This window comes from Arachis hypogaea, chromosome 10 (genome assembly GCF_003086295.3).
Source record: "Arachis hypogaea cultivar Tifrunner chromosome 10, arahy.Tifrunner.gnm2.J5K5, whole genome shotgun sequence".
NCBI lineage: Eukaryota > Viridiplantae > Streptophyta > Magnoliopsida > Fabales > Fabaceae > Arachis > Arachis hypogaea.
This window is the reverse complement of record NC_092045.1, coordinates 24,618,870-24,644,460: the sequence shown is the minus strand read 5'-3', so window position 1 is coordinate 24,644,460 and position 25,591 is coordinate 24,618,870. Positions and strand designations below refer to the sequence as shown.

Genomic DNA, 25,591 nt, shown 5'->3' with positions numbered 1-25,591 from the left:
GGTTAAATCTTAGAGACGATTTTGTAAACAAAAAAGTTGGGGACGAAAAAATTTTCAGCCCCTACCTTAGGGACCAAAATCATACTTAACCCAAGAATAAACTACAATTTATATCTATAAAAAATACTGTCGTTGACATTTGTACTTATAGAAGAAAGAAACTCATCATATAAACACGAAAGATGACCTCCGTGTGACAGAAGTACCCTGATCTTGGTAACGCACTTGTTTCGTTAGTATCTGAATCTACACTACAAGAAAAATATTGAGTACCATCAGATTTACTGGTAAATATTACCGGTGAATTTTTCGTCCACCACTAATTATCATCAGAAAATTTCTGCTGGTAATTTTTATCCACGAATTTTTCTCCCGATAAATCCGATAGTAACATATTATTAATTAATAATTAAATTAATAACTACCGGCGTATTTAACCGACAATAAACTTAAATATTTTTAAAATTAATATATAATTTTAAATATTTAAATTCAATCATTTTTAAACTAATAAATCAGAAAATACAATACTTATTTACTCAAAAAATAATTAACTCAGATAATAATAAACTTAAAACATTAACAACCATAAACAATAAGTCAATAATTAACTCAAAAAATAAATTAGTTCAAATTAACTTAGACAATTAACAACAATCAACTAATTAACTCAGAAAATAATTAGCTTAGATAATAATTAACTTAAAAAATTGACAACAATAAACAATAAGTCAATAATTAACTCAAAAAATAAACAAATTCAAATTAACTCAGACAATTAATAATAATCAACTAATTAACTCAGAAAATAATTAACTCAGGTAATAATAAATTTAAAAAATTAACAATAATAAATAATAATTCAATAATTAAATTAGAAAATAACTAAGTTAAGATTAACTCAGACAATTAACAACAATAAACTAATTAACTTAAAAATAATTAATTCAGATAATAATAAACTTAAAAAATTGACAACAATAAATAATAAGTCAATATCTAACTCATAAAATAATTAACTCAGATAATAATAAACTTAAAAAATTAACAACAATAAACAATAAGTCAATAATTAACACAGAAAATAAACAAGTTAAGATTAACTCAGATAATTATTTAACTATCAACTAATTATCTCAAAAAATAATTAACTCAGATAATAATAAATTTAGAAAACTAACAACAATATAAACCAATATTTAACTCAGAAAATAAACAAGTTAAGATTAACTCGAACAATTAACGACAATCAACTAATTAACTCAAAAAATAATTAACTCAAATAATAATAAACTTATAAAATGAACAATAATAAACAATAACTCAATAATTAATTCAAAAAATAAACACGTTAATATTAATTCAGATAATTAACAACAATCAATAACTAACTCAGAAAAATTAACTCAAATAACAGCAGAACAAAAATTAAAAAAATGCAATCTTACACATGCAGAACAATAAATAGAAATCAAAATAATAAACACAGAATCATCAAAACAATATTCAAAATCAAAATTATAAACAAAATTTCAAACATAGAATTATCAAAACAAAATTTAAAAAAATCCTAAATTAAAACAGAATTAAAAAAATCCTAAATCTAAACTAATACATGCTCTGAAAAACAATTAAATCTCTAATACAAATATCCTAATTGTAAATTTTCTAATACATAAAAAATTAAAATTAGATAAATTAGGGTTTAGGTTTTAACTACCCAAAACTAATTGGTGAGTTACCTGGAGATAGTGGTGGCGCAGAGAATTTTTCTAGCGTGGTGGCAGCACGAACAGCGAAGTGGCGGCTGTAACACCCTAATATTCAAATCCTTATACTCGAGTCATAAGTCAATGATAATAAGGTGGTATTACTCTCAAGGTGGAGTTTTAATACATAGTTTAAAAGTATAATTGAAAGGAGTATTAATCGAGAAGTCTGAAAAGAGTTAAAATAAAATCGCGAATTCGTAGCGCTCACGTATCGACAAAAGAAGGTAAAGCGTGAACTGAGACTATATAAAGACAATGCCATCAAGAAGAATAAGATAAAATGAAATATAGATAGGCAACATAAAGGGTTAAGTATTTTTTTCGTCCTTAAGGTCTTGGGTCAAAATCAAAATCGTTCCCGACCTTTTTTTGTTATTAAAATCATCCTCAACGTTACAAAACGTTATAAAATCATCCTTTTGTCCATAAACAATATTTTTTGGACAATTTTACCCTTTAAAAAAACATAAACATGCAACCAAACGCAGATTCCTCTTTTTTTCCTTTCTCATTCACAACAACAACCCTTCATCTTCTTCTTCTTCATCTTCTTCTTCTCATAACAACCCTACTTCTCATATCTTCTTTCTTCTTCTCATTCACAACAACAACCCTTCATCTTCTTCATCATCTTCTTCATTCATCTTCACTTCCAGAGAAGATATTACCAATTCATAATCATAAACCACTACCACTCCAGCTACTATCTCCAACCCTTTCCTTTCCACTTGAACCTTCTCCCTTCTTTTATACTTAAAAAACTCACTACCTTCCAATACAAGCGCACCAACAGCAATAACCACAAAATAAATTACCAAAAATTTTAGATCAAACAATTCAATAATCATCAACTATGATTTTAGATCCAAAATCAGCAACAATAAAAATTATAGAATTGCAAATTAGTAAATGAAGACTGCAAGACAAATTAAGCAATAATAGAACCATCTGTAACAACTAAAAACTTCATGCCAAAATTTAAAACTAAACCAGAAATTTTTCAAATAATTAATGACACAAATTTAATCACAGAAGAGGAAAAGAGCTAACTACATGAATAGATCTGGAACAAGGTGAGCTCCAGGAAGCATAACAGAGAAATAGAGAAGCATAATAGGAAGCAGAATAGATCTGGAAGGAAGTGCGACGCTGCAAAGAGGCAGAACGGAGGCGTGGCGCTGCAGGAGAGGAAGAACGCAGGCCGGCGCTACGAGAGAAAGAGCGCGACGGAGGAGTCGGCGCTAAAAGGAGAGTCAAAATGGTATTGAGTCGGCACCGAAAGAGATCGCCAGCAACGGCTTGCCAGCAATGCCTTCTTCCTCATCTTCTCTTCTTTTCCATCTTCCTTCTCCACCCTCCCTCTGTTTTGTTTTTCGTTTTCTTGCTCTCCCTCCTCTCTGTGGTTGTTGAAAGAAAAAGAAGAAATGAGAGTTAAAGGATGGAACTAAGATAAAGGGTATTTTTGTCTAAAAATTAGGAAAAAGGATAATTTTATAACGTTTTGTAACGTTGAAGATGATTTTAATAACAAAAAAAGGTCAGGGAAGATTTTCATTTTGACCCAAGACCTTAAGGACGAAAAAAGTACTTAACCCTAACATAAATAATTAGCCACTAGTCGCGACCCGCGAAGTTTTGGCCGGCTAGGGTAGAGTATAAAAACAGTTTGACAATCATATCCACTAATCTCTCCCAAAAGATGCACAAGGACCTCTATAGGCAAGTTTTCCAAAGGATTAAATACATAGCATGAGTTCTTTAAAAACAAAAGCAGAGAGAATCTAAGCAAAAGTAAATAAGGGATCTTAGAGGTCTTTGTCGTCTTTCAGACAAACCACAGCTCACTACTGAGCACCTGGACCTGCATCTGAAAAACAAGAGATATATATGGAATGAGAACCCCCGACCCATGGGTTTCCAGTACGGTAAAAGTGCCAAATAAATACAATGTATTGTAATAAAAACTCACTAAGCATCCTAAAATTTCTTTCACCAAATATTCATCATATGTTCTCGCTAATCCATAAATAGGCAACTGTCATAAGGAAATGCTAAATCTGATTCATCTTCCTCATGTTTCCCAACTTTCTAACTCTCCAACGAATCAGAATCAGAATCATAAACAAAACCATCACCAGTTATTCTGTCTCAACAATTCTATATCAATACTTCATATCCTCACCTGGAGCAAGTGAAATCACTTCACTGCGTCCACCCAGGGAGCTCAAATTATCTCATTCAATAATTATTATTTTAAATTAATAATATCATTACTCCATCTCAACAAGAACAGCCCTCAGCGTCAACCGACACCCGTATAAGGGACCTTTCAGTTGTACAAACACAGGCAATACAGACAAGTAATACACAATAAGGTACAAGTAGAACATGTATCACATAATCATGTAACATAGCATATATGATGTAGCAATCCAAAACAAATAAGCAAACCTAAACAATTCAAACATATGCAAATGATGTATGCCTGCCCTATGGCTGATGATATCATCTGTCGGTTATATAGCCAAGCCGACACGTCTCGGTAGCTAACCATGGACAAAAACACCCATGCGGAGCAAGTGGGCTTGAGCTACAACCCCTTTACTACTACCCGCTTAACCCAGAGCCAGTGGAACAACCATTACTATGGCTACTACCCAAGCGGGTGTTTAAAAGCTCAACCTGGAGCGAGTGGAATCACCACTACTGCTGCTACTACCTAGGTGTCACAATCTCTGACCTGGAGCAAGTGGGACGAACCACAACCCTTACTACTGTCCAGGATCTCAAAACATACATTCATTCAGTTTAAAATCAATCATCATTGTTATCAAAGCTCAAACATTAACCTGGAGCAAGCGGAACAAACCACAACCCTTGCTACTACCCAGGTATCACAAATACACATTCATTCTTAATCACCCTTCATTATTACCAATTCTCAAACAGTAACCCGGAGAAAGCGAGACGAACCACAACCCTTGCTACTACCCGGACACAGTCTCTCTGTTGTGCCTTATTAGCATTAGAGGGTATTTGTGCCCTGTCACAATTAGAGGGTATCGGTGCCCTGTCACATTCACATTCAACATTTTCCATCATTATTCATTTACCACATTCATTCATTAATCATATATGCATCTCCGGCATACTCGCCACATGTTCAAGCTTCCTCAATCAATCATAATTATTTAATCATTAATCATATACATATACATACTCAGCCATAATTCAATGCTTATCACAGCCATCCGGCTCATAACATACATAGCACTTGCACCATCATCCTCAGTAACTCATACAATCATCATTAATCATCATTCATCACTGATTCTCACTTTACTTCATCCACAAGTTATCATATGTCCTAGCTTCTTTCAATACTAGGCATAGTATAAAGATTTAGGACTTAGATGATGAAAATGGAGGCTTAGAAGTCTAAAATTCGCTTTAAAAAAAACTCAAAAATCAACTTTTGCTGAAAACAGCGTCATAGTGCACGTCGCCAACGCGCACGCATGGGAAGCAGAGAAAATCGGGTGACGCGTAAGCGTCGCCCATGCGCACACGTAGGAAGTAGAGAGGTAGAGTGACACGTGCGCGTCAGCCATGCGTACGCGTCGATGCATTTTGTGCTCCTCGTACAAAACCGGCAAGCTACCATCACAACTCTTTGGAATTTATACCACGCACCTGCATCAATACAACGATGCGTACGCATTGGCTAGGTGCACGCGTGAGAGATAAAAATCGTGAGTGATGCGTGCGCGTCGGCCATGCGTGCGCATCGAAGTACGTTTTACCAAAAATTTTACTAAGTTTAAAAAGCTGCAAGATTACATTTTCAAACCCCAAACTTCTGACGTGCATAACTTTTTCGTTTCAAATCATTTTTCGGATCCAATTTTATTTCTAAATAAGATTAATACAAATTGGGGGGTCCGGAGACCAAGTTATACTCTGTCAAAGTAGACCAAAATCACAACTTTCATAAAAACCAACAAAAACTAAATTTTCAATACAAACCAATTTCAAACCTTTTCAAAACCAACCAAAACTTACCAAAATCAACCTCAAGCCTCCTCAACTCATATTTTCAATGTTCTCATTAAATTCACAATCCACCAATCCATCATTTTGACCAATATCAATCAAATAACTCAATTTCAAACAAAATACCATATCAAATATTTCATTTCAAATATCAAGTTCCAACAATACCAATTCCATCAACCCCCGATACAAATAAATTCATATCATCATATACAACCCACATGCATTATCAACAAAAACATCAGTTCCTCCCTTAAAACTAATAACCACATAATCCATACAATCCATTGTAACCAAATAACAATAATCACATTTCCATTCAATCTCATATGATATCACACAATACACACATCACTTACCTTCCTTACCTCTTTCTGGCCTCCGGCCCAAATTCACAATTTAAATGCATATTCCACAAACTAATATTCATTATCTAATTCATCAAATTCTCAACACACCAAACATACAAATTCACACAATTCTCAACCCAATCATTAATTTACATTACATATCAACTATACATATTAGTACCAACCATTTACACAATCCAAACCTAATCCTAGGGGCATCTAGCCTAGAAATTCTCATCACACCACACGGTACTTAAATGAAACTTAAACTGTACCTCTTGGAGTCAAACCAATTGAGCCTCTTCTTTGGAAGTCTCCACCAATCTTAGCTCTAAGCCTCACCAAAGCTCCACAAGTAAAACCAACCTCCCAATTGTGCACCAAAATTAACAAATACTCTAACATAACCAATTTCACACTTACAATCAACCTAGGATTCATAAAAATGATAAATCACAAGGATTGGAGGATTTTTTACCTTAACCCATTAAAGTTTGTGATGAATATTACTCATGGATCATACTAGAGCACTCCTAAACAACCAAAATCATAAAATTACTCAACACCCATAAACGAACTAGAATTTAAGGGAGAAAACAAAAACTGGGCAGAGGAGAGTAGAATACTCACCACAAAACTTAAATAGAATTGTAAAGAATGAGAAGAGCGACGTGTGACTGCAAACGGCTCATCAATTGGAGTTTCAGAGAGAAAGTTATGGTGATTTGAAGTTTGGAAAGCTAGGTTTTCTTTCTCTCTTCTCTCTATCCGCCACCACACCATTTCTTTAGGGTAAATGAGCCAAAATACTCATAACTAATGAGTCCGTTGGCTCAATTTTGCATCAAAACCTTTAAGATTAGAATTTTAAATCGTATTTTAAATATTTCTAACTTCCCAAATTATAATTTATCATTTCTTAACCTTATTCGCTTATAATTAATTTCCTCAGTTGCAGTACTAGACAAATCTCAGCTGGTACAGCTGGTCAAAATTTTAGTGTGCATTTTTACGCAGAAAAATATATTTTCTGACTCAGAAAAATTCACTGAGTCCAAATATCATATTTAAATTATCAAATTTCGATTGCTAAATCTTCTAACCATATTCGCTCCTATTTGATTTATTATTTAATTAATTACGATTTGACCGGATTTTACAGCGGCGGTAGTGACTAAAACCCCTCCAAACCTATCTATGTGTATTGTTATGTTGACATGTGAGTTTTTCAAACCTATGTAATACACAGATTCAAACCCTAACATCTCTTTCTTCTCTAATTTGAATCTTTTCCTAGAAATTGAGAGCATTTTATTTTATTTTGATTCTGAAATACAGATATGAACTTTTGACAGAAAAAATCCTCTAACTCGTAGAGATGTATTTTCGTAGATTTAACTTTAAGAGATGCTTCTGTGAGATAGAAGTTGTGTTGATGGAGTCCGGCATGATGACGAACCCAAATAGATGGTTCATCTTCTGATATCCTCTCTGAAAGGTAATGGCTATGCTTTTTTTTTGTGAAGGTTACTTCGTTTTTTTTTTATTTTAAATGCACTGGGATGGATATGTGTGTGTGGATGTTTCATATAAGAGACTGAAAATACTTTGTGTGGGTGGATGAGATCGAAGAAGATTGGGAGGGTATGGCAAGATCGTTAGTTAAAAGAAATATGGAGCATTTTCATGCGAGACATAAAGATGGATTGACAATCACTGCAGTCGGAAGGGAGAATCATGAAGTTTTATCAATGATGGCAAGGAAGATAGAAAAAGTTAGGGCTGAAATTAAAAGGAGCAGATTGTTGGTTGCAACCATGGCTTTATGTGTGATATTTTGTGTAGCTTGTAATTTGTATTTAGTGATCAAAATATAGGAAGGGTGCATTTTGAGATCATTGTTGTCTATAAAACTGGTTTCTTGTTCTTCGAATGACAAGATGTTTGAAATAATATAATTTTAAATCATGTGATTTATAAATGTTTGACATGAATAGCCATGAATGACTCATCTTTTGACAGATTGAACTATAAATGATTTCCATATATAACAAACTAGTTCTTGTAAGAATTGGGTTGATGGTCTAAATAAGCATTTTTTTTATATAGCAAATCATGCTCTACATTCCTTAATCATATCATTCTAATTCAATAATACTGACTCCAGGGCTAAACAAGAATAGCACCCTCAATGGTAAAATCAAAATGTAAACCATAAATATTGTATTTTCATAAAGAAACATAATACTTTAGCACCTTTATCTATTAAATCAAAACACTAAAGCCGAGTATAAGAGTATAGTATCTCTCTTGATTACATGAAAATACTATATTTCAATATTTCATCAAGTGAACCTTATATTCATTTAGTTCTTGCAAATTGGGATCTGGTTTAACATTGAGCGTTAAAGTTGGTGTTTTACACTTAAAATTTATTGCATGTATAATTTGTCAGGAAAATTTATTGATGAGGTTTCATGCTCCAAAGAATGTAACAAGAAAAAAGGGATTTATGCTCAAGCTAACAAGTGCATATCCTCATGATGAAGATATGGATCCCACTGTAAGTTTCATTACCGCATTGCAATACTTTTCAATAGTGATTTGATTTTCTGAAATATTCCATATCTTTTTTAATGCAGTAATACCTTGAGAACAGGCTCAAGTACCTTGCAGATCAGAAGGCTGAAGGGATTAACTCATACCCGCACAACAGAAATGATAGTAGGGTCATTACAACACGTTTAAATTGAAGATAATTGATCCAAGTTTCATAAGTGCTAATTCAATATAGGGACTCTCTTCCCAGAAATTAAAGAGTCATTACAACATATTTAAATTGAAGATAATTGAAATCCCCTGCTTGCTTTATTTGAATTGTTTTTTAACTGCTATGCGAGCTGTTGGTTCAACTATTCTCACGATTTGGTAATTTCTTTTGTTGATTCAGGTTGGAAGAATTTGCTTGCTGTAACAGATTAGCTTACAAGGGAATTGTAATTATTCAGTTTTTAGGTATGAATTAAGTGTTAAAGGATCCCCAGTAACTCGCAACATCCTCTTCCATCTCCTCAATAGTCTTTCTCTTTTATCTTTTTTTTACTGTTTGAGCCAATTTTATTATAGATTTGTATTGTTGCCTGCCTAGTTCAGTTGTAATTTAAGCATGCTTTATTAATTGGATTTACTTGTTATTTATTTCTGATTAATCAATTAATTAATATGCAAAACTAGTGTAAAGATCTCAAGTTCTAAATCTGGTGTAAAGCTATCAAGAAGTTGCTTAGGATTTTGATGTAATGATAATAAATCTGGTGTAATACTTGTTTTTATTATCTGCCTTATTTTTCATGTTAGACATATACTTCCATGGTTGTAAACTATAAACTTGAATTTCGACTTCTATCCGTGATCAATAACTCATATGAAAACTGCAGGATGAATCCATTTTAATCTAGATTTCTAGTAGTGAAGAAAGACGTCTGAAGCTGTCTTCTGTCTCAAGAATTATTCCTGGGCAAAAAACTGTAAGATTTCATAACTTATATTTGACAGCATACTTTGCCGTAACATCCTTTCTTGACAAAGTGGATTTAGTAAATTGTTCCATGAACTTAATCTTTTATGTTATGTGTTAACATTTCCTTAATATTTTTGGCAGGTTGATTTTCAACGTTACTTGCATCCTAAGAAGGACTATTCATCTTTTTCACTAATTTATAATAACGGAAAGCGGTCCCTTGATTTGGTTAGTGTTGAATTATGTGATTCCGTATCATCATTTTTCTTTTACTTTATGTATTCCTTTTGTTATAATAATACACTATTTCTTTCATTTGCTTTTCAGATTTACAAAGATAAAGTTGAGGCAGAGGCGTGGATTGCTGGTCTTAAAGCACTGATAACTTCTGGTTGAGGTAGTCGATCCAAAATTGATGGATGGAGTGGTGGTGGCCTCAATTTTGATGTAAGACATTGTAGTTATTTCATTTTGGTTGTTTATGTTTATTGTACTACATATCTATGTATCTTTGATCTAGAAAACATAGTCACGGATACATGGTTTATTGCATTATTTTCTAAGTGCAAATTTTGGATACATCTAGATAGAAACAACTTATTCCTATCTACTTCATTATAAGATGATTGTTCTTTTCTCTAAGAAAAGACAATCTTTACTCTTTATTTTTTGTATTTGTAGCTCTTTGCCTGAAAGGATTTATAGTGCAGTTCTTGATTTATAGAGGCATTTTCTCTAATAAATTTTAGAAGCACAATTAGAGACCATAAGTTGAAACTTGAAAAGAATGTAAAATCCTTCCTAGAAAAATTAATAAATGATAAGTAGTGTAACAATAATGTAAATTAATTTTTGAAAATGATATTGACAGGTTTGTGAAGGTTTGAAACCTCCACAAAATAGCTATTATTTTTAAAATGGAAAAGTCTTTTGTGGGGGTTTTGCACCGCCACAAATATTGACCAAGAACTGCCACAAAAAAATTAATATAAAACCCCACTAAACACACATAAAATCCCTACTAAATAGATTGTGGAAGTTTTTAAAAACTTCACAAAAGACCTCGTGGCACCTCAAATTTTGGGGGTTTTAGAAATTCCCACAAACTATTTAGTGGGGTTATAAACTTCCACAAATAAAAAAAACTGTCACAAATAAACAAAAATCTTGTAGTGTATCAAATTTAGAATATTTTTATCATACAAAATTTATCTTCTATAGTTACATGATGAGTTTCTTTTTTCATAAGTACAAATGTCAGCTAATACTAAAAAAAAAAAAGAGTTATTTCACACTTATAAAGACTATCAAAGTTTTAATTTTAGATAATATGAGACTTTATACTATACATGTGGATACATGCTCCACGTCATGCTCTCCATTTCGCCAATGCAATACCTACCTGCCTCCTTTGTCTTCTTCCAATCGATTTCATCTTAATATTCAAAATATAAATGAACTATTTTAAACTTTCTTTTTATCTTTGAATAAATATTTTAAACGAAAAGAGCAATAAGAACAAGAGTATAGTGAATAATATAACCATGAATAGTGATGATATAGTCAGATAGTGGATTGTGACAATAATGTTCTTTGATGTGTTCTTTAATTCAGATTCAAATGACCAACATTCCAAGGAGAATATTCTCATAAATATTTGAGAACCATGCCAATCAAGTGTGTCGGTGGGAATGTGCATACGATTTTCTACCTTTATGTGCAATTCCAGCAATGGGAGAAGCAAATTCAATTTATGTGGTATTAAAACTCTAGTCAAAATAAACTTGCTCTACAATCAAATTTTTGCTTTCAGCAAATTAGAAGGTTTTTTTTAATTGTTTTCTACGTATTCTCAACTCAGGTTAAGTATAATAAAAGTCAAGGAGATTAATTTTTTAGCTCACAAGAAAAAAAAAGTCAAATTCAAAAGACTAGTTTATTAGGTGAAAGAGTTTTATGGTTTAAATTAACTTATTTTCTTAATTGCTATTTATAACATTATTATATTTAATTTGTAATAAATTTTGTTACACTATATAATTAAATATCAGCCAGAATTATATGATCAATTTTGAGTTAAAGACACAAAGTGTGATAAATCTATATTATATTATAAATTTTAAGTAAAAAATATAATTTATTAATTTAACTTATATTTTATTTTTATAAATGTATATTTTTTGTGAATTTTTAATTAAATTAAATTTATTAAAATATATGTTTTAGACCTTTAAAATTGATATATTAATTTTATTTTTTATTCTATTTGATGTCTTATCTTAATATGTTTATGTAAGTTGTTTAAAATTTAAGAATTAAGGATGGTTTGAAAAAATAAAAATAAAAACTTGCAAAAATAAAGATTTTATATAAAAATAAAAAGTAGATTATTAATGATGTACATAATTCTATCTGTACTGTGTATATTTATATTGTACACAAATAATTTATTTTATTCTTTGTAAACTGTATATATATTTTACTACGTATACACATAATTGAGTATGCACACATTCTGTTGTGTACGCATATTTCTGTTCACGTGATTTGTGTGCAATTATATTTTGAGGTTATAAGAAATGCTACGTTACCAAGAAGTAATCTGCCAATATCTGCCAAAAGGTTATTGGGCTGCTAGATAAAGCCCACTTGTTTAAAAAAATACATTCTAAATTAACCTAGTTAATTCTAATACTACTTGATTACTCCTCTAACCCTATTGTAATCCTTTTTCACTTCTTCTTACAGTGGAGACACACCCCACTCCCCATCTCCACTTGCAGCGCCGCATAGTACGCCGGATTGCTGTCTTCGCCGGTCGCATTCGTCAACGGAGTCAACGCCACTAGAAAACCAGTTGCATATTGCCCTCGTGGAGACGCATTCACAGGTGAAACCTTCATCGCAACTCGTTTGCCGCTGCATCGTCCTCCCAATGCGCCGTCGTGGATGTGTTTTATGCCACAGGTTATAAGAATGTGTCTTTTTTGTGTTTGCATGTAATGTATCTTCCATGTTCCTGTCTAATTTCATCGTGACATCTTTAGAGTTGTCTCACCATGGATGTGTCTTACACTGAAAGTGGCTATCATAATCCTGTGATGTTAACAGGTTTTCCTTTTCAGAGTTGTGTCTTATGTTTGGATGTGGCTTGTTGACCACAGATGTGTCTTCCATAGTTTCTTTGGATGTGTCTAGGTACATATGGATGTGTCTATTACCATGCGTGTGTTATAAGAATGTGTTTTTTTTGTGTTTGCATGTAATCGCAGATGTGTCTTACCGAAGATGGTTGAGGAGAAGAGGGTTGCGTGACACTTTCTTCAAAGACTCACGTCACAGTTCTCTTCCACAGAAATGGTGGTTGGTCCACTTGACTTCAATGAAGACTCACCTTGTACTACTGACATCACACTTCTATTCAAGGGGCCTGGTGGTGTAACAATGTGGGATCAGAGTGACGGATTCAATCACTGTATAAGGGTAATGAAAGCGTGTCAGTGACCTCAACAATTCGACGAAGGAGAAGCTGGATCTGGGTGTAGGCGCAGTCACCGTCGATGGAACAAATGGCGGCATTCCGGTGAGATGAAAAGTAACCCGACAAAGACGCAAATAGTGAGAAGAATGAGGATTAGGTTTGTTTGATGGTGTGCCGTGCTGAGTTCGTAATTGGCATGAAAGTCTCTTGTTAAGTTAGTAAGTTATCACTCATTGCTAATTCAAATTGCATGGACCCACTAAATCCCTAATTGACATAACAAATTATATTTAATTAATTAATTTAATTAGTGTTGGTAATAGTTGGCAGTTACAACTCTTGGTACCTTATACTTTTCCTTTTTTACCCATTACAACTTTTAAAACATTCATTTTTTATTAGAATTTTAGTTTTCGAATTTTAAAAAGAAAAGCTCTAACTTTTTTTAAAATTTAAATTTTTTATAATCTTTTTTTTATTTTTAAGTTTTGATCTTATTTAAGTTTACTTTTCGTTCAAGTTTTTTTATCTACTATTTTATTTAAATTTATGTTCATATATTAAATTCTTAATTTTTTATTAATAAATTTAATATTTTATATTAATTACTTACTTGACTTGTTATTGTTAATTTTTTAAATTAAATAGTTATAAATTTTATTAATATAATTTATAATATTTTATGTTTATTTTGATGAAATACTTAAACTAAATATGAAGTAAATTTTCATCCTATGAACAAACACACATACCTAAACACAATCCCTAAAACTTTTAAACTTTTTTAGGAGCATCAACAATTCACTTACATATTTCAAGAATCATTCAAGCATTATCAATTTCACATTCAAACAATCAATTCAACGATCATTAAAACACTAGGATTTATGACAATATTTAGGAAACTTGATTCTATCAAACCCTTACTTCAATTTCAAACTTTCTGATAAACTTTGAGAATCCAATATCATCAATCACACCAATAAAAAAAATATTCTAATCATAGTTTGGCCTTATAGCCAAAATCCTAAAAGAGATAAAGAATGAGATTTTCTCACTTTGGAATTTAAAAATTTGAGATTTTTACTTATCTATGAACTTAAAATATATCATTCCTAGATTAAGAAAATCAGACAAATGGATTAGCACCTCTACGGCCATTTAGCCGAATTTATGAAGAGAGGAAGGAAATGATTCATTTAGCTTATCTTGATGAAATTGCAAAGAAGGTGTGATGAAGAGTTAATTAATCATAGCGGAATTTTGCTCGGAGCCTTGAGTTCTTTACAAATCAAACGTCAAGTTTAAGGTGCTTGGTGTTCTTAAATAGCTTTGTAAAACTTGAGAGAAAGTTTAAAAAATAACTAAGCAAGCATGAGTGAGAAAAAAGAGATGAACGTGTGTTTAAGGAGGGGTAAGCAATTAGGCATGGTAAAAAATTTCCTTAAAAGAATGAACATGACACGTATGGACTTTAAGTGTGTTTTGGATTAATATTTGCAAACGGATGCTGATACAAATGTGTTTTTATAAAATTAATTTTAATTAAAATTAGATTGATGTCAATGTAATTTGTGTTTAAATATCTTGTCTTTCGAAAAAATAAATTATTTTGGATTATATTGATAAAAATTATATTAGAATATAAAATTATTAAAAACAATATAATTTATATTATTTTTTATATTGCTTATGCAAAAAATAAATATTATTAAATATGATTTTTTTAAAATGTAAATATTATTCTATAAATATAATATGTTAATCAAAATGTATTTAAATAATAAATATTATTATATAATTTAAGAAACAAAAAATTTAAATATATGTAATTATAAAAAATATAAAAAATATGACATTATATGTTGTCTAAATTGACATGTATGATGAGAAGGTGATTAGGAGATTTTTTTGTGTATTATAGTAATTCAAATATGTATATAAAAATGATGTATAAATATAAGTATATAAATGAAATTAAGATAAAATTTACTCATTTCTTTTGAAATATAATTTTAATAATATCAAAATCATTTTTAAAGAGATATAATTATGACTTACATGAAATATACATACATAAAGAAAGTGTTCGTTTAGGCTGCGTTTGTTTTAGAGAATAGAATAAGAAGACACTGAAAATAAAATATAAAGAACAGAGACACAAAATTTAGTACTTTTATATTCTGTTTGGTGATAAACAAGAATAAATTATAAAAATTTAATTTATTTTCATTTTGAGAAGAAAAATATAATAATAAAAAATATAACTATAAAAAATTAACAAGAACAATGAAAAAAAATAAAAAATAAGTTGTGTTCTTTGTTAGTATTTCTGTGTCTTTCTTGTCATAATCGATACAAAATACATTAATTCAGTATCTCTAAACACAATATTTCTGTCTATATCTCATCTGTCAAATATAATTTTGTGTCTCAATGTCTCTATTTTAATATTCTGTCTCTGTAAACAAATGTAGCATTATAAATTATTGTTGTTGAATGAACTAGTTTTATAATTTAAAGCTAATCTTTTTTGTATTTGAGATTTTATGAAAGACCTATTTTTAAAGAAAGAAAAGAATATAAAAAATATACGGTTAGTAAAAAATAAATTAGTCTATCATAAATTTTCAATGACATTCTTAATTAAATATTGAAGCAAGTCTAATGTTATTTTTAAAAAAATATGTTGAAAAAATGCTGAATGTTGATGAAAAAAAAAATAAAAAGATGCAATTCAAGAAAATAAAAAATATATTTATTAGATGTAACATTTAACCAAACACAGTATTTTTGCCTTTACAGTTTGCCTTTGCATCTTTATCAATGTTGATGATACAGGTAACATACATTATTATTTTAGATTTAATATATTTTAAAAATATTTTGGTATAGTTTAAATTAATATATTTAATTTGGTAATTTAGATATATCAGTATATATTTTTTACCGGTGGATTTTTTCTTACAAGCTAGCACTTCATCCTTGAGTGTTCTTTTACTGTTTTTTAATAAAATATTAATATTTATTGGAACAATAATTTAAAATATTTTTATTTTTGAATTGAATCTGATGACCGATTAAATTGAGTACAATTGTGATAGACAGTTTTTCAAATTTGGAATATAGAAAATTCTAAAAATCCACCACTCAAATTATTAGGTTCTTTCAAATAACAACATAATTTATTTATATATTATAAAATATTAAAAAATTCTGTCAAAATTTTTGACTAGTTATTTTAAAAGTAATACTACTTTAATCAGTATAATACATGATCACTAATCAAGCATAAACGACATTCTTGAATGATTTAAAAATATAATAAAAATATAATAAATATTATTTTTTATAAATAATAATTTTTTTATATTAAGTGAATGACTTGAATTTTTGTGGCAATATTATATTTTTATTAATTAATTAGTGATAATGGTCCTTCATAAGTTAAATAAACTTAAATAAGTTTTAATTTTTTTTATAAAATATACATATTTTCGACCAAAATTTTAAAAAATGTGTATTTTAGTTACTCATATAATTCTTTTATTGAAATAACATATTTATATATTGTCAAATTTATTAATATTAAATTATTATAAAGAAGTTCTATTTATCAAAATTTAAAACTTAAAATAATTTATAAAAACCTTGTGTTTAAGCAGTGAGCTAGTTTAATTTTAAAACTTAATTATTTTTAATAATACGATGTTATATGATTGAATGCATGTATAAAATTACTTTATACTAAAAATACATTAAAATTAAATTGTTAAGAAATATGTGAAAATAAAAAAGATTAATCTATTTAAAATATTAAGAATTTTGAATTTATGAAACAAAAGAGAGAGAGAGAGAGAAATTGATCCAATAACTAATTTGATTCATGATCTTTAATTTTATAGATTAAATTGAATCGTCTTATAAAATTCAAAAGACAATTTAAATTGCTTATAAGAATGACATGCCAATGACATGTGATACTATGTCAATATTGATATATCATATGTCACTAATTGACACATTATTTTATTATACATAATCGAATTATATTTTAAAAGGTGACGCTGATGATCTATATAAATATGTCACAATAATATACCATTAACAAAAAATATTTTAAAAAATAACATAATTTGTAGAGTAAAATTTGAGAATCGAATTAAGACAATTAAAAATTTAAAAACTAATTTAAAATAAGGGTAAAAATTCACATGCCACTTTAAAGTTTAATTCAATCAAATGTTGAAGGAGTTGTCATAATGTTTCTTGACGGACACTGAAAATTTTAATCGCGCTCTTTGGTCCATCTAAAATACGCAAAACGCAAAGTATCAAATATCAACTATATCATGTTATGTACATCTTAAAAATTATATATGTGTGTGTGTGAAATACATGTAATTAATTTACACAAAAAATATAATGATTCATTTAATGAGTAATTTTTTGTTAGTATATAATATTTATTAATTAAAAAAATACACAAAGTTATTAAAATTTATTATTTATTATTATTATTTTTAACTATTAATACAATTTTTAGTTTAGTAATCTAATAGTATAGCTTTAGTTTACACTTTTAAAATTCTAATAACTAACTACTAAAAAAATAATAAATTTTACTAATTTTTAGCCTTTTTTAGTTAAATATTATTACAAATCGAGTTAGATATATAGAATCAGTAATATTATATATTTAAATTTTTTTATGAATTAAATTTAACTAAATTAAATAATAAAATTTAAAATAATATTATTTATAATCAATTTTTATTGATGTTAAATTAATTTATTTAAATTTAATTAATAAAAAAATTTAAATGTGTAGTATTATTCATATAGAATAGTATCGAATGGATCGGAAAGGTTTAGAATAAAAAGAGTAAAGTATTGTTTTTGTCCCTAACGTTTAGGGTAAATCTTATTTGTGTCCCTAACGTTTAAATCGTCCTATTTGTATTCCTAACGTTTGTAAAAATGATTCAATGTTATCCTATCGTCAATTACACATCATGAACGCTTTAGTTTGAGTTTTAAAAATCTCTTCTTGAAGTTAGAATACAAATGTCTGGGATAGAATCGATAATCCACTCCGAAAAATAGTTCATCAAAAGTTGAAACTAATTCCTATAACATTTACATAATTCACTTTTTTAGGAACATAATTGAATCTAAACACAAACAGTGAGTATAATATTAAAATCGAACACATCTAAATGAGACCTAATTGAGAATGAATACATTTAAGTGAGAATAATTAAAAAATATAATCTGATTTGTTAATATAATTGTGGAAAGTTGGTTCTTGAATGAAAATGAATTATGCAGAAGAAAACAAAGGACTATTACAACTTAGTGTACAGCTCTATTTCTTTTTCCCAAGTATATTACTATTAGAGGTGTACTATATATATATATATATATATATATATATATATATATATATATATATATATATATATATATATATATATATATATATATATATATATATATATGTAGACTAACTATAGCAAAGAACCTAATAGTGAAAATAGTCAATTCACATTATAATAGTACATCAAGAACCATCACAAGAATTAGGAATTAGTTATCAGATTAGTATATTTTTGAAAACATAATCCATAATGATACGTACCTAAAAGATAACGGAGGATCCTTTTCAAGGCTGTCCAGTGATGTTGCTTGGGATTTTTCATGAACTGACTAACGCGATTCACAGAGAAGGATATTTCTGGATGAGTTAAGGTTGCGTATTGCAACCCTCCAACAAGAGATCTATAGAGAGTTGGATTTTCATATGGTTCAGATCCGTCAAAAATCAATTTGAGAGAGGAGAGCATAGGAGTAGGGACAGGCTTGGAGCTAGAGAGGCCTGCATGTCTTAACAGATCAAGAATATATTTTGATTGTGAAATGTAAAGTTCACCAGTGCCAAGCATATTAAATTCTAAACCAAGAAAATAATTCAAACCACCTAAGTCTTTAAGAGAAAATTTAGAATTCAAGAAAGTGATCAAAGCATCAATTTCAGTCTTGTTGTTACCAATTATAACAATGTCATCCACATAGGCGAGTAAATAAGTAGTAGAATGTTTAGTATGTCGAACAAATAAGGAGGTATCAGCTTTGGTATTAGAAAAACCATAAGTGAAGAGTGCAGAACTAAGTTTAGCAAACCAAGCTCTTGGAGCTTGCTTAAGGCCATAAATGGCTTTATCAAGCTTGCACACTAATGATGGATTGCTGGACACAAAGCCTGGGGGTTGTAACATGAAAACATCCTCAGTTAAATCACCATTCAAGAAGGCGTTGTTAAAGTCAAATTGGCGAAGTGGCCAACCATATGTAACAGCAAAGGAGATAACAATCCGAATTGTAGAAGGACGAATCACAGAGCTATAAATTTGAGTAAAATCAATCCCTTCAACCTGATGACACCCTTTGGCAACCAAGTGTGCTTTATATTTTTTGATACAATTATCAGGACCCCTTTTAACAGTATAGACCCATTTACATCCAATAATAGTAGAATTGGATGGAGGGTCAATGAGATGCCATGTATGATTCTTGATCAAAACATCATATTCCTCAATCATAACTTGGTGCCAATGGGCAGAGGATAAAGCCTGAGAAAGAGTCTTGGGAGGATATTGAGTGAGATCAATGTTAGAGACAGCAGCTAAAGCTTTTGGTTTAAGAACACCAGATTTAGATCTGGTAACCATACTATGTGTATTAGACGATTTAGGGGTAGGTGAAGAAGGAAGAATGGGAACCTTGGGTAACTGAATTTCAAGACCAGAGATAGGTATAAAAGCAGGAGGAGCATGCTGATCCGAGAAAGTAGAAGGAACAGAATTAAAGATAGGTAATTGAGGTGAACTCAATTCATTGATATTAGAAATGGATGTAGGATAAAGAACATTATATGTGTTAAGTGTATTAGTATTAAGTTTAGAATTAGAAATACAAGTGGAATCAGTTGTGATAGAAAAAAAATTAGAATTGGGAACAAGAGGTATAGAAGGCACAGAGGTAACAGTATGAGACAAAGAAGACATATCAGATGTAGCAGAAGAATTAGATGAAAAGAAAATTGAAGAGGGAAATAATTTTTCATCAAAAATAACATTTTTTACAATTAGAATTTTTCCTTCACGAGTAAGACATTTGAAGCCTTTGGATTGAGGAGCATAGCCAAGGAAGATGCACTGTTGAGATCTAAAATCTAGTTTATGATGATTGAAAGGTCTGGTGTTGGGGTAGCATGCACAACCAAAAACCTTGAGCATGGCATAGTTGGGTTTAATGTTGTGAAGCTTCTCAAAAGGTGATTTAAAATCTAAGACTTTCGTTGGTAGCCAATTTATGAGAAATGCAGCTGTAAGAAAAGCATCTTCCCAGTAGAGAAGAGGCAATTGAGCAGTAGCTAAGAGAGTTAAACCCATCTCAGTCACATGTCTGTGTTTGCGTTCAACAACTCCTTGTTGTTGATGTGTGTACGGACAAGAGAGGTGATGAACAATACCCTGATCTTGTAAGAATGTCCTAAATGTGCTAGAAAGAAATTCTTTGCCATTATCAGTTTGAATAGCTTTGAGAGAATGGCCAGTTTGCCTTTCCATCAATACTTTATACTGCTGGAAAATAGAAAAAACTTGAGACTTGGACTGCATCAAATATAAACAAGTATAACGTGTAAAAGCATCAACAAAGCTCACATAATAACGAAACCCAGACCTAGAAACTGATGGAGCAGGACCCCAAATGTCAATAAACACAAGTTATAAAGGAGAAGTGTATTCAGTTTGAGAAAGGGGAAAGGGGAGAGCATGCATTTTTGCCATACAACAATGATCACAAACAAAGGAATCAGTAGCTGAATTTTGATTAATAGGAATATTACATTGTTTAAGGACACTTTTTACAATAGAGTTCGAAGGATGTCCTAGCCTTCTATGCCACAAAGCAAGATTGAGATTACAAGAAGCTAAAAAGGTATGAACAGAATTTTGATCATATAATGGTGTTGGCACACACAAATTATCAAAGGAATATAGTCCATGTCTAAGAATGCCTTGAAGAAGTGTTTGCTTGTTGACCTGAGATTTAACAAAACAATGAAAAGGGTAAAATTCAAAGAAAACATTGTAATCTAAACAAAATTTTGATACACTGATAAGATTCTTTGCAATTTCAGGAATGTGTAAAACATTTTTAAGGGCAAAAAGATGATTATTATGAGGGTTAAGCAAAGAAGAAGAACCAGTGTGTTTGATAGAGATACCAGATCCATTTGCTATATATAGTTGATCAGGCCCAATATATTCAGCTGAAGATATAAGGTTGGCAGAATCATATGTGAGGTGATGGCTTGCACCAGTGTCAGGGTACCATGCAGTGTCAGCAGCGGAAGAGGTGGAAGTGAGGTAAGACTGTGGCTGATGAAAGGAGGAGGGAGGAGGAGGTGGTGGATTAGATGAACCAGCATTGGCTGATCTTGAAGAGGATCCATTGTATGCTTGATCAAATCAATAGAAGCAGTGTAAAGCGGAATGGCCTAGACGATTACACACTTGGCAATAAAGACGATTTGTTGATTGCCAAGAACTTCTTCCACTACGTGCAAATCTTCCACCACGAGCACCTCTTCGTCCTCCAGGGGTTCTTCCAGCAAATCTTGGATTGGAAAAATTTGATTGAGTTAACTGAGCTTGTGCTAATCCAATAGAAAGTTGTTTGAACTTTTCAAGCGTTTCTTCATGAGAAATAAGAAGAGTTTCAACCTCTCCAATGGTAAAGAGTTCAGGTTTGGTTTGAACAAGTGTAATGTAGTGTGAATAATCTTCAGGAAGGCCATCACATATGGCTTCTATATGTGTTTCATTCATGACATCATACCCAAGAGCAGTGAGAGAGTCAACAAGTTTCTTGATGGTAACAAGATACTGGTTGATGGTGAGAGAGTTCTTCTTGACGTTCTTGAGCTGAGTTCTTAATTGCTTGATTTTTGATTTGGTGGTTTCAGCGGAGTTTATCCCAAATTTGAATAGCAGATTTGCAATGTACAATTTAGTTCTTGAACGAGCCATCAACAGATGCAAAAAACCAAGAACAAAGATTAGAATCATGTTGCATCCATTCAGTGTACGTACTTGAGATGGTACCGGCAGCTTTTTCAGCATCAGAGGCATGCTTTGGAGGTTCTTTCCCATCAACAATGTGATCTTCCAAATTCTGGCCCTTAAGTGTGAAGAGAGCTTATTGTTTCCATATCACAAAATTGGTGTCATCCAATTTGTCTATAATGGGATTGAGTGTGTAGCAACCCTCAATTTTAAAAATATAAATATAAATAAGTTACAATTTATTTTATAAAATTAGAGTTCCTTATTTTTAGAAAATTATTTTTATTATCAATAATTAAACTAATTTTATAATAATTTAAATTTAATTAAATTTATATTATTATTATTATTATTATTATTATTATTATTATTATTATTATTATTATTATTATTATTATATATACTTACCGTAAGTATTAAATTGCATTATAAGTTGATATATATTATATTCATTGTATTACTATTATTATTACTATTATTACATTTATTGTTATTATTAAATTACCATCATTACTATTGTTAGTATTATTATTACTATTATTAATTATAAATCATAGAAAACAAAAGGTGGTTTATATTTTACATTAGGTTACATATATATTATTATTATTATCATTATGCATTAGGTTACGTGTGTGTATATATATATCATAGAGAAACCCAAGGCGGTTTAGACATAATAATAAAGAAAGTCAAGGCGGTCATATATATATATGTACGTGAATAACGTAAGAGAGAGGGAAGAGCATAACGAAGAGAGAAAGGGAGAAAACGTAAATTTTTCTGAACTTCCGGCTTCGATTTTTTTTTGAAATCCGTAATTCCAATCAAAAATCTAATCCGGTAAGAGTATTCGTAACCTCCTCCTCTACACGTTGACACTATTTTTGATTAGTGGAAGTTGACAATGACGTAGTTCCTCTTTTCTTTGGATTTGGCCAACGAGAGTTTTAGGAGGTAAAGACGATTCTGGACATTTTCTTCTTCGATAGCTCAGTCAGATAGCTTCTCCGGAGTTTTGAATATTTTGATTTCGTACGAAGGTATGGTTTTGGTTTCTCGTAGTTAATGTTTAATGTCACGTGAAAACTTAGGCTAGAAGACCTTAAGATAGGAATGAAATGAATGAATATTTGATGGATTGTGTATATGGTATAAAATGTGAGGTTTAGCTGTTGTCAATAATTTGCTGTTGAAGTTGGTCGGTTTGAAAAAAGATTTAATATTGGTATTTGTTTGATTATGAAATAATTTGTTACTGGAAATGATTTGAGTGACTGAGAGGTGTTTGGTTTGATAGTTGGGACCCTTGAAGGGTGGCAGAAATTTGAGTCTTAGAGGAGATATTGCCAAAATTTCTTTAAGAATTGGAGTTTTGATTTGAGGTAATATTTTAAAAGGGAAAGAGATTATTATGTGGCTTGTGTATTTGAGACTATTTGTTGACCCTCTGTCGCAAGATGTGACCGGGCACTTTAACTCCCCGGATTCCCCCATGGGCATGCATAAATATGAATATTGAATATTATTGAGCTTGGAGTTTAACTCCATGGAATACTATATTATTGAGCTTGGAGTTTAACTCCATGGAATACTATACTATTGAGCTTGGAGTGTGACTCCATGGAATATTATATTTGAGCTTGGAGTTTGACTCCATGGAATATTATTGAGCTTGGGGATGCGCGCACAGAGGGACTGTCCAATGGTTAACTACCAGGACTTGTCGGGTTGGCTGTATAACCGACAGATGAGACTCATCAGCCATAGGACAGGCATACATCATATGCATTTGTTTGTTTGCTTGAGTGTGCATTGTTTTGGTTTGCTTAACTGTTTAATTCTGCTTATCCGCTACTTGTTCTACTTGCTGTAAATGCTTCTCTACCTGTGCTTTTCTTGCTTGAACTATATGTGTATGTTTTCTGAGAAATCTTTCTTGGCGAAGGTGTGAGGAGAGAGGATTGTTCCACCAATGATTCGGAGGAGTAGAGGAGACAGAACGTGAATTATTAGGTTAAAGTTAGATTCCGAATTAGAATACCTTAGACAACTTACCAAATTTCTGGTTTAGTTGAATTCTTAAGCGGAAATCTGAGTGTCGAAGTTCTAGGAATGCCTCCCGAGACCTTTTATATTAACTATGCGGGCACCTTTACCATACTGAGAACCTCCGGTTCTCATCCCCTACTATGTTGTTGTTTTTCAGATGCAGGTCGAGAGACACCTCGTTGAGCATTTGGGTATCCTCCTTACGAGCGAAGAACTGTCTTTTGGACTGTCATATTTTGTTTTAGGCTATGTATATATGTTTATAGAATCTCCGTATGTATATTTTGTGTTTTGTCCCTCCTAGAGGTCGACTTGGAGATACAGGGGTTTATTTTGTGGTTTGAGTTTTATTTTGGGTTGTATATAAACATAATTATATACTCTGGTCGGCCTTAGCTTCGCAGGTCGAGTCTGGAGCTTGCTATCTGAGTTTTGGAACTCTGATATGTATATATATGTGTTCAGTTATCTTTCGATTTTACCTGTCCGTTTTACGAATATCCATGCGAGTGTGTCACGATTTTCTGTTTATCAATTTGTTTAACTTGTTCTTCAAGGCTCCTAGATATGATTTCACCCAACTATATCTATGTAGATATCATTTTCTTTTAGAGGTCGTAATACCTTGCCACCTCTGCTTTACGACTTAAGCGTAAGGCCCTGTGTGGTAGGGTGTTACATTATGGTATCAGAGCAGTTCGTTCCTATAGAGCCTGAGGGATGGATTGATTATGCTTCTGGGCATACTCTGGGTGTGTGTATGTGCTATTAGGATATCTGATTGATATATGTGGCATAAACGTTCATGAGCATGCATTTGGAACTTGAAGTATTAGACTTGCGATATTGAGACTGATCAACTTAATATCACTTGTTTGGTGTGTGAAGGACCAGATGTCGACTCACGGACGCGGTCGCGGCCGAGGTAGAGGTAGGATAGGCACTTTTACTCCTGGCCTGGCAGGGAATGATCCAGTAGACTTCATGGCTGCCCTGGGAAATATGGCTGCGGCTATGCAGGCGACAGCCGAGGCACTGGGTAATCAGATAAACCAGGGTAATCATGGAAACAATAATGATGAGGATGGTCCCATGGCACTTGCTACATTTCTGAAAGTTCACCCTCCGACCTTTAGGGGAACCTCAAATCCCACAGATGCAGATAATTGGATTCAAGCTATGGAACGGGCACTGCAGGCTCAGCAGGTTCCTGAGGAGCAATGGGTTGA

General features: G+C 31.2%; 2 long non-coding RNA genes across 2 annotated transcripts; both read left to right on the top strand.

Moving 5' to 3' along the window:
- The first annotated feature begins 9,610 nt into the window (after positions 1-9,610).
- LOC112718212 (uncharacterized) lies at positions 9,611-10,143 on the top strand. Its single transcript, XR_003160693.3, has 3 exons — positions 9,611-9,702; positions 9,837-9,923; positions 10,023-10,143. It is a non-coding gene; the product is annotated as an uncharacterized lncRNA (long non-coding RNA).
- A 13,126-nt stretch (positions 10,144-23,269) lies between these two features.
- On the top strand, positions 23,270-24,830 carry LOC140175477 (uncharacterized). Its single transcript, XR_011866290.1, has 2 exons — positions 23,270-23,353; positions 24,520-24,830. It is a non-coding gene; the product is annotated as an uncharacterized lncRNA (long non-coding RNA).
- Positions 24,831-25,591: the final 761 nt, after the last annotated feature.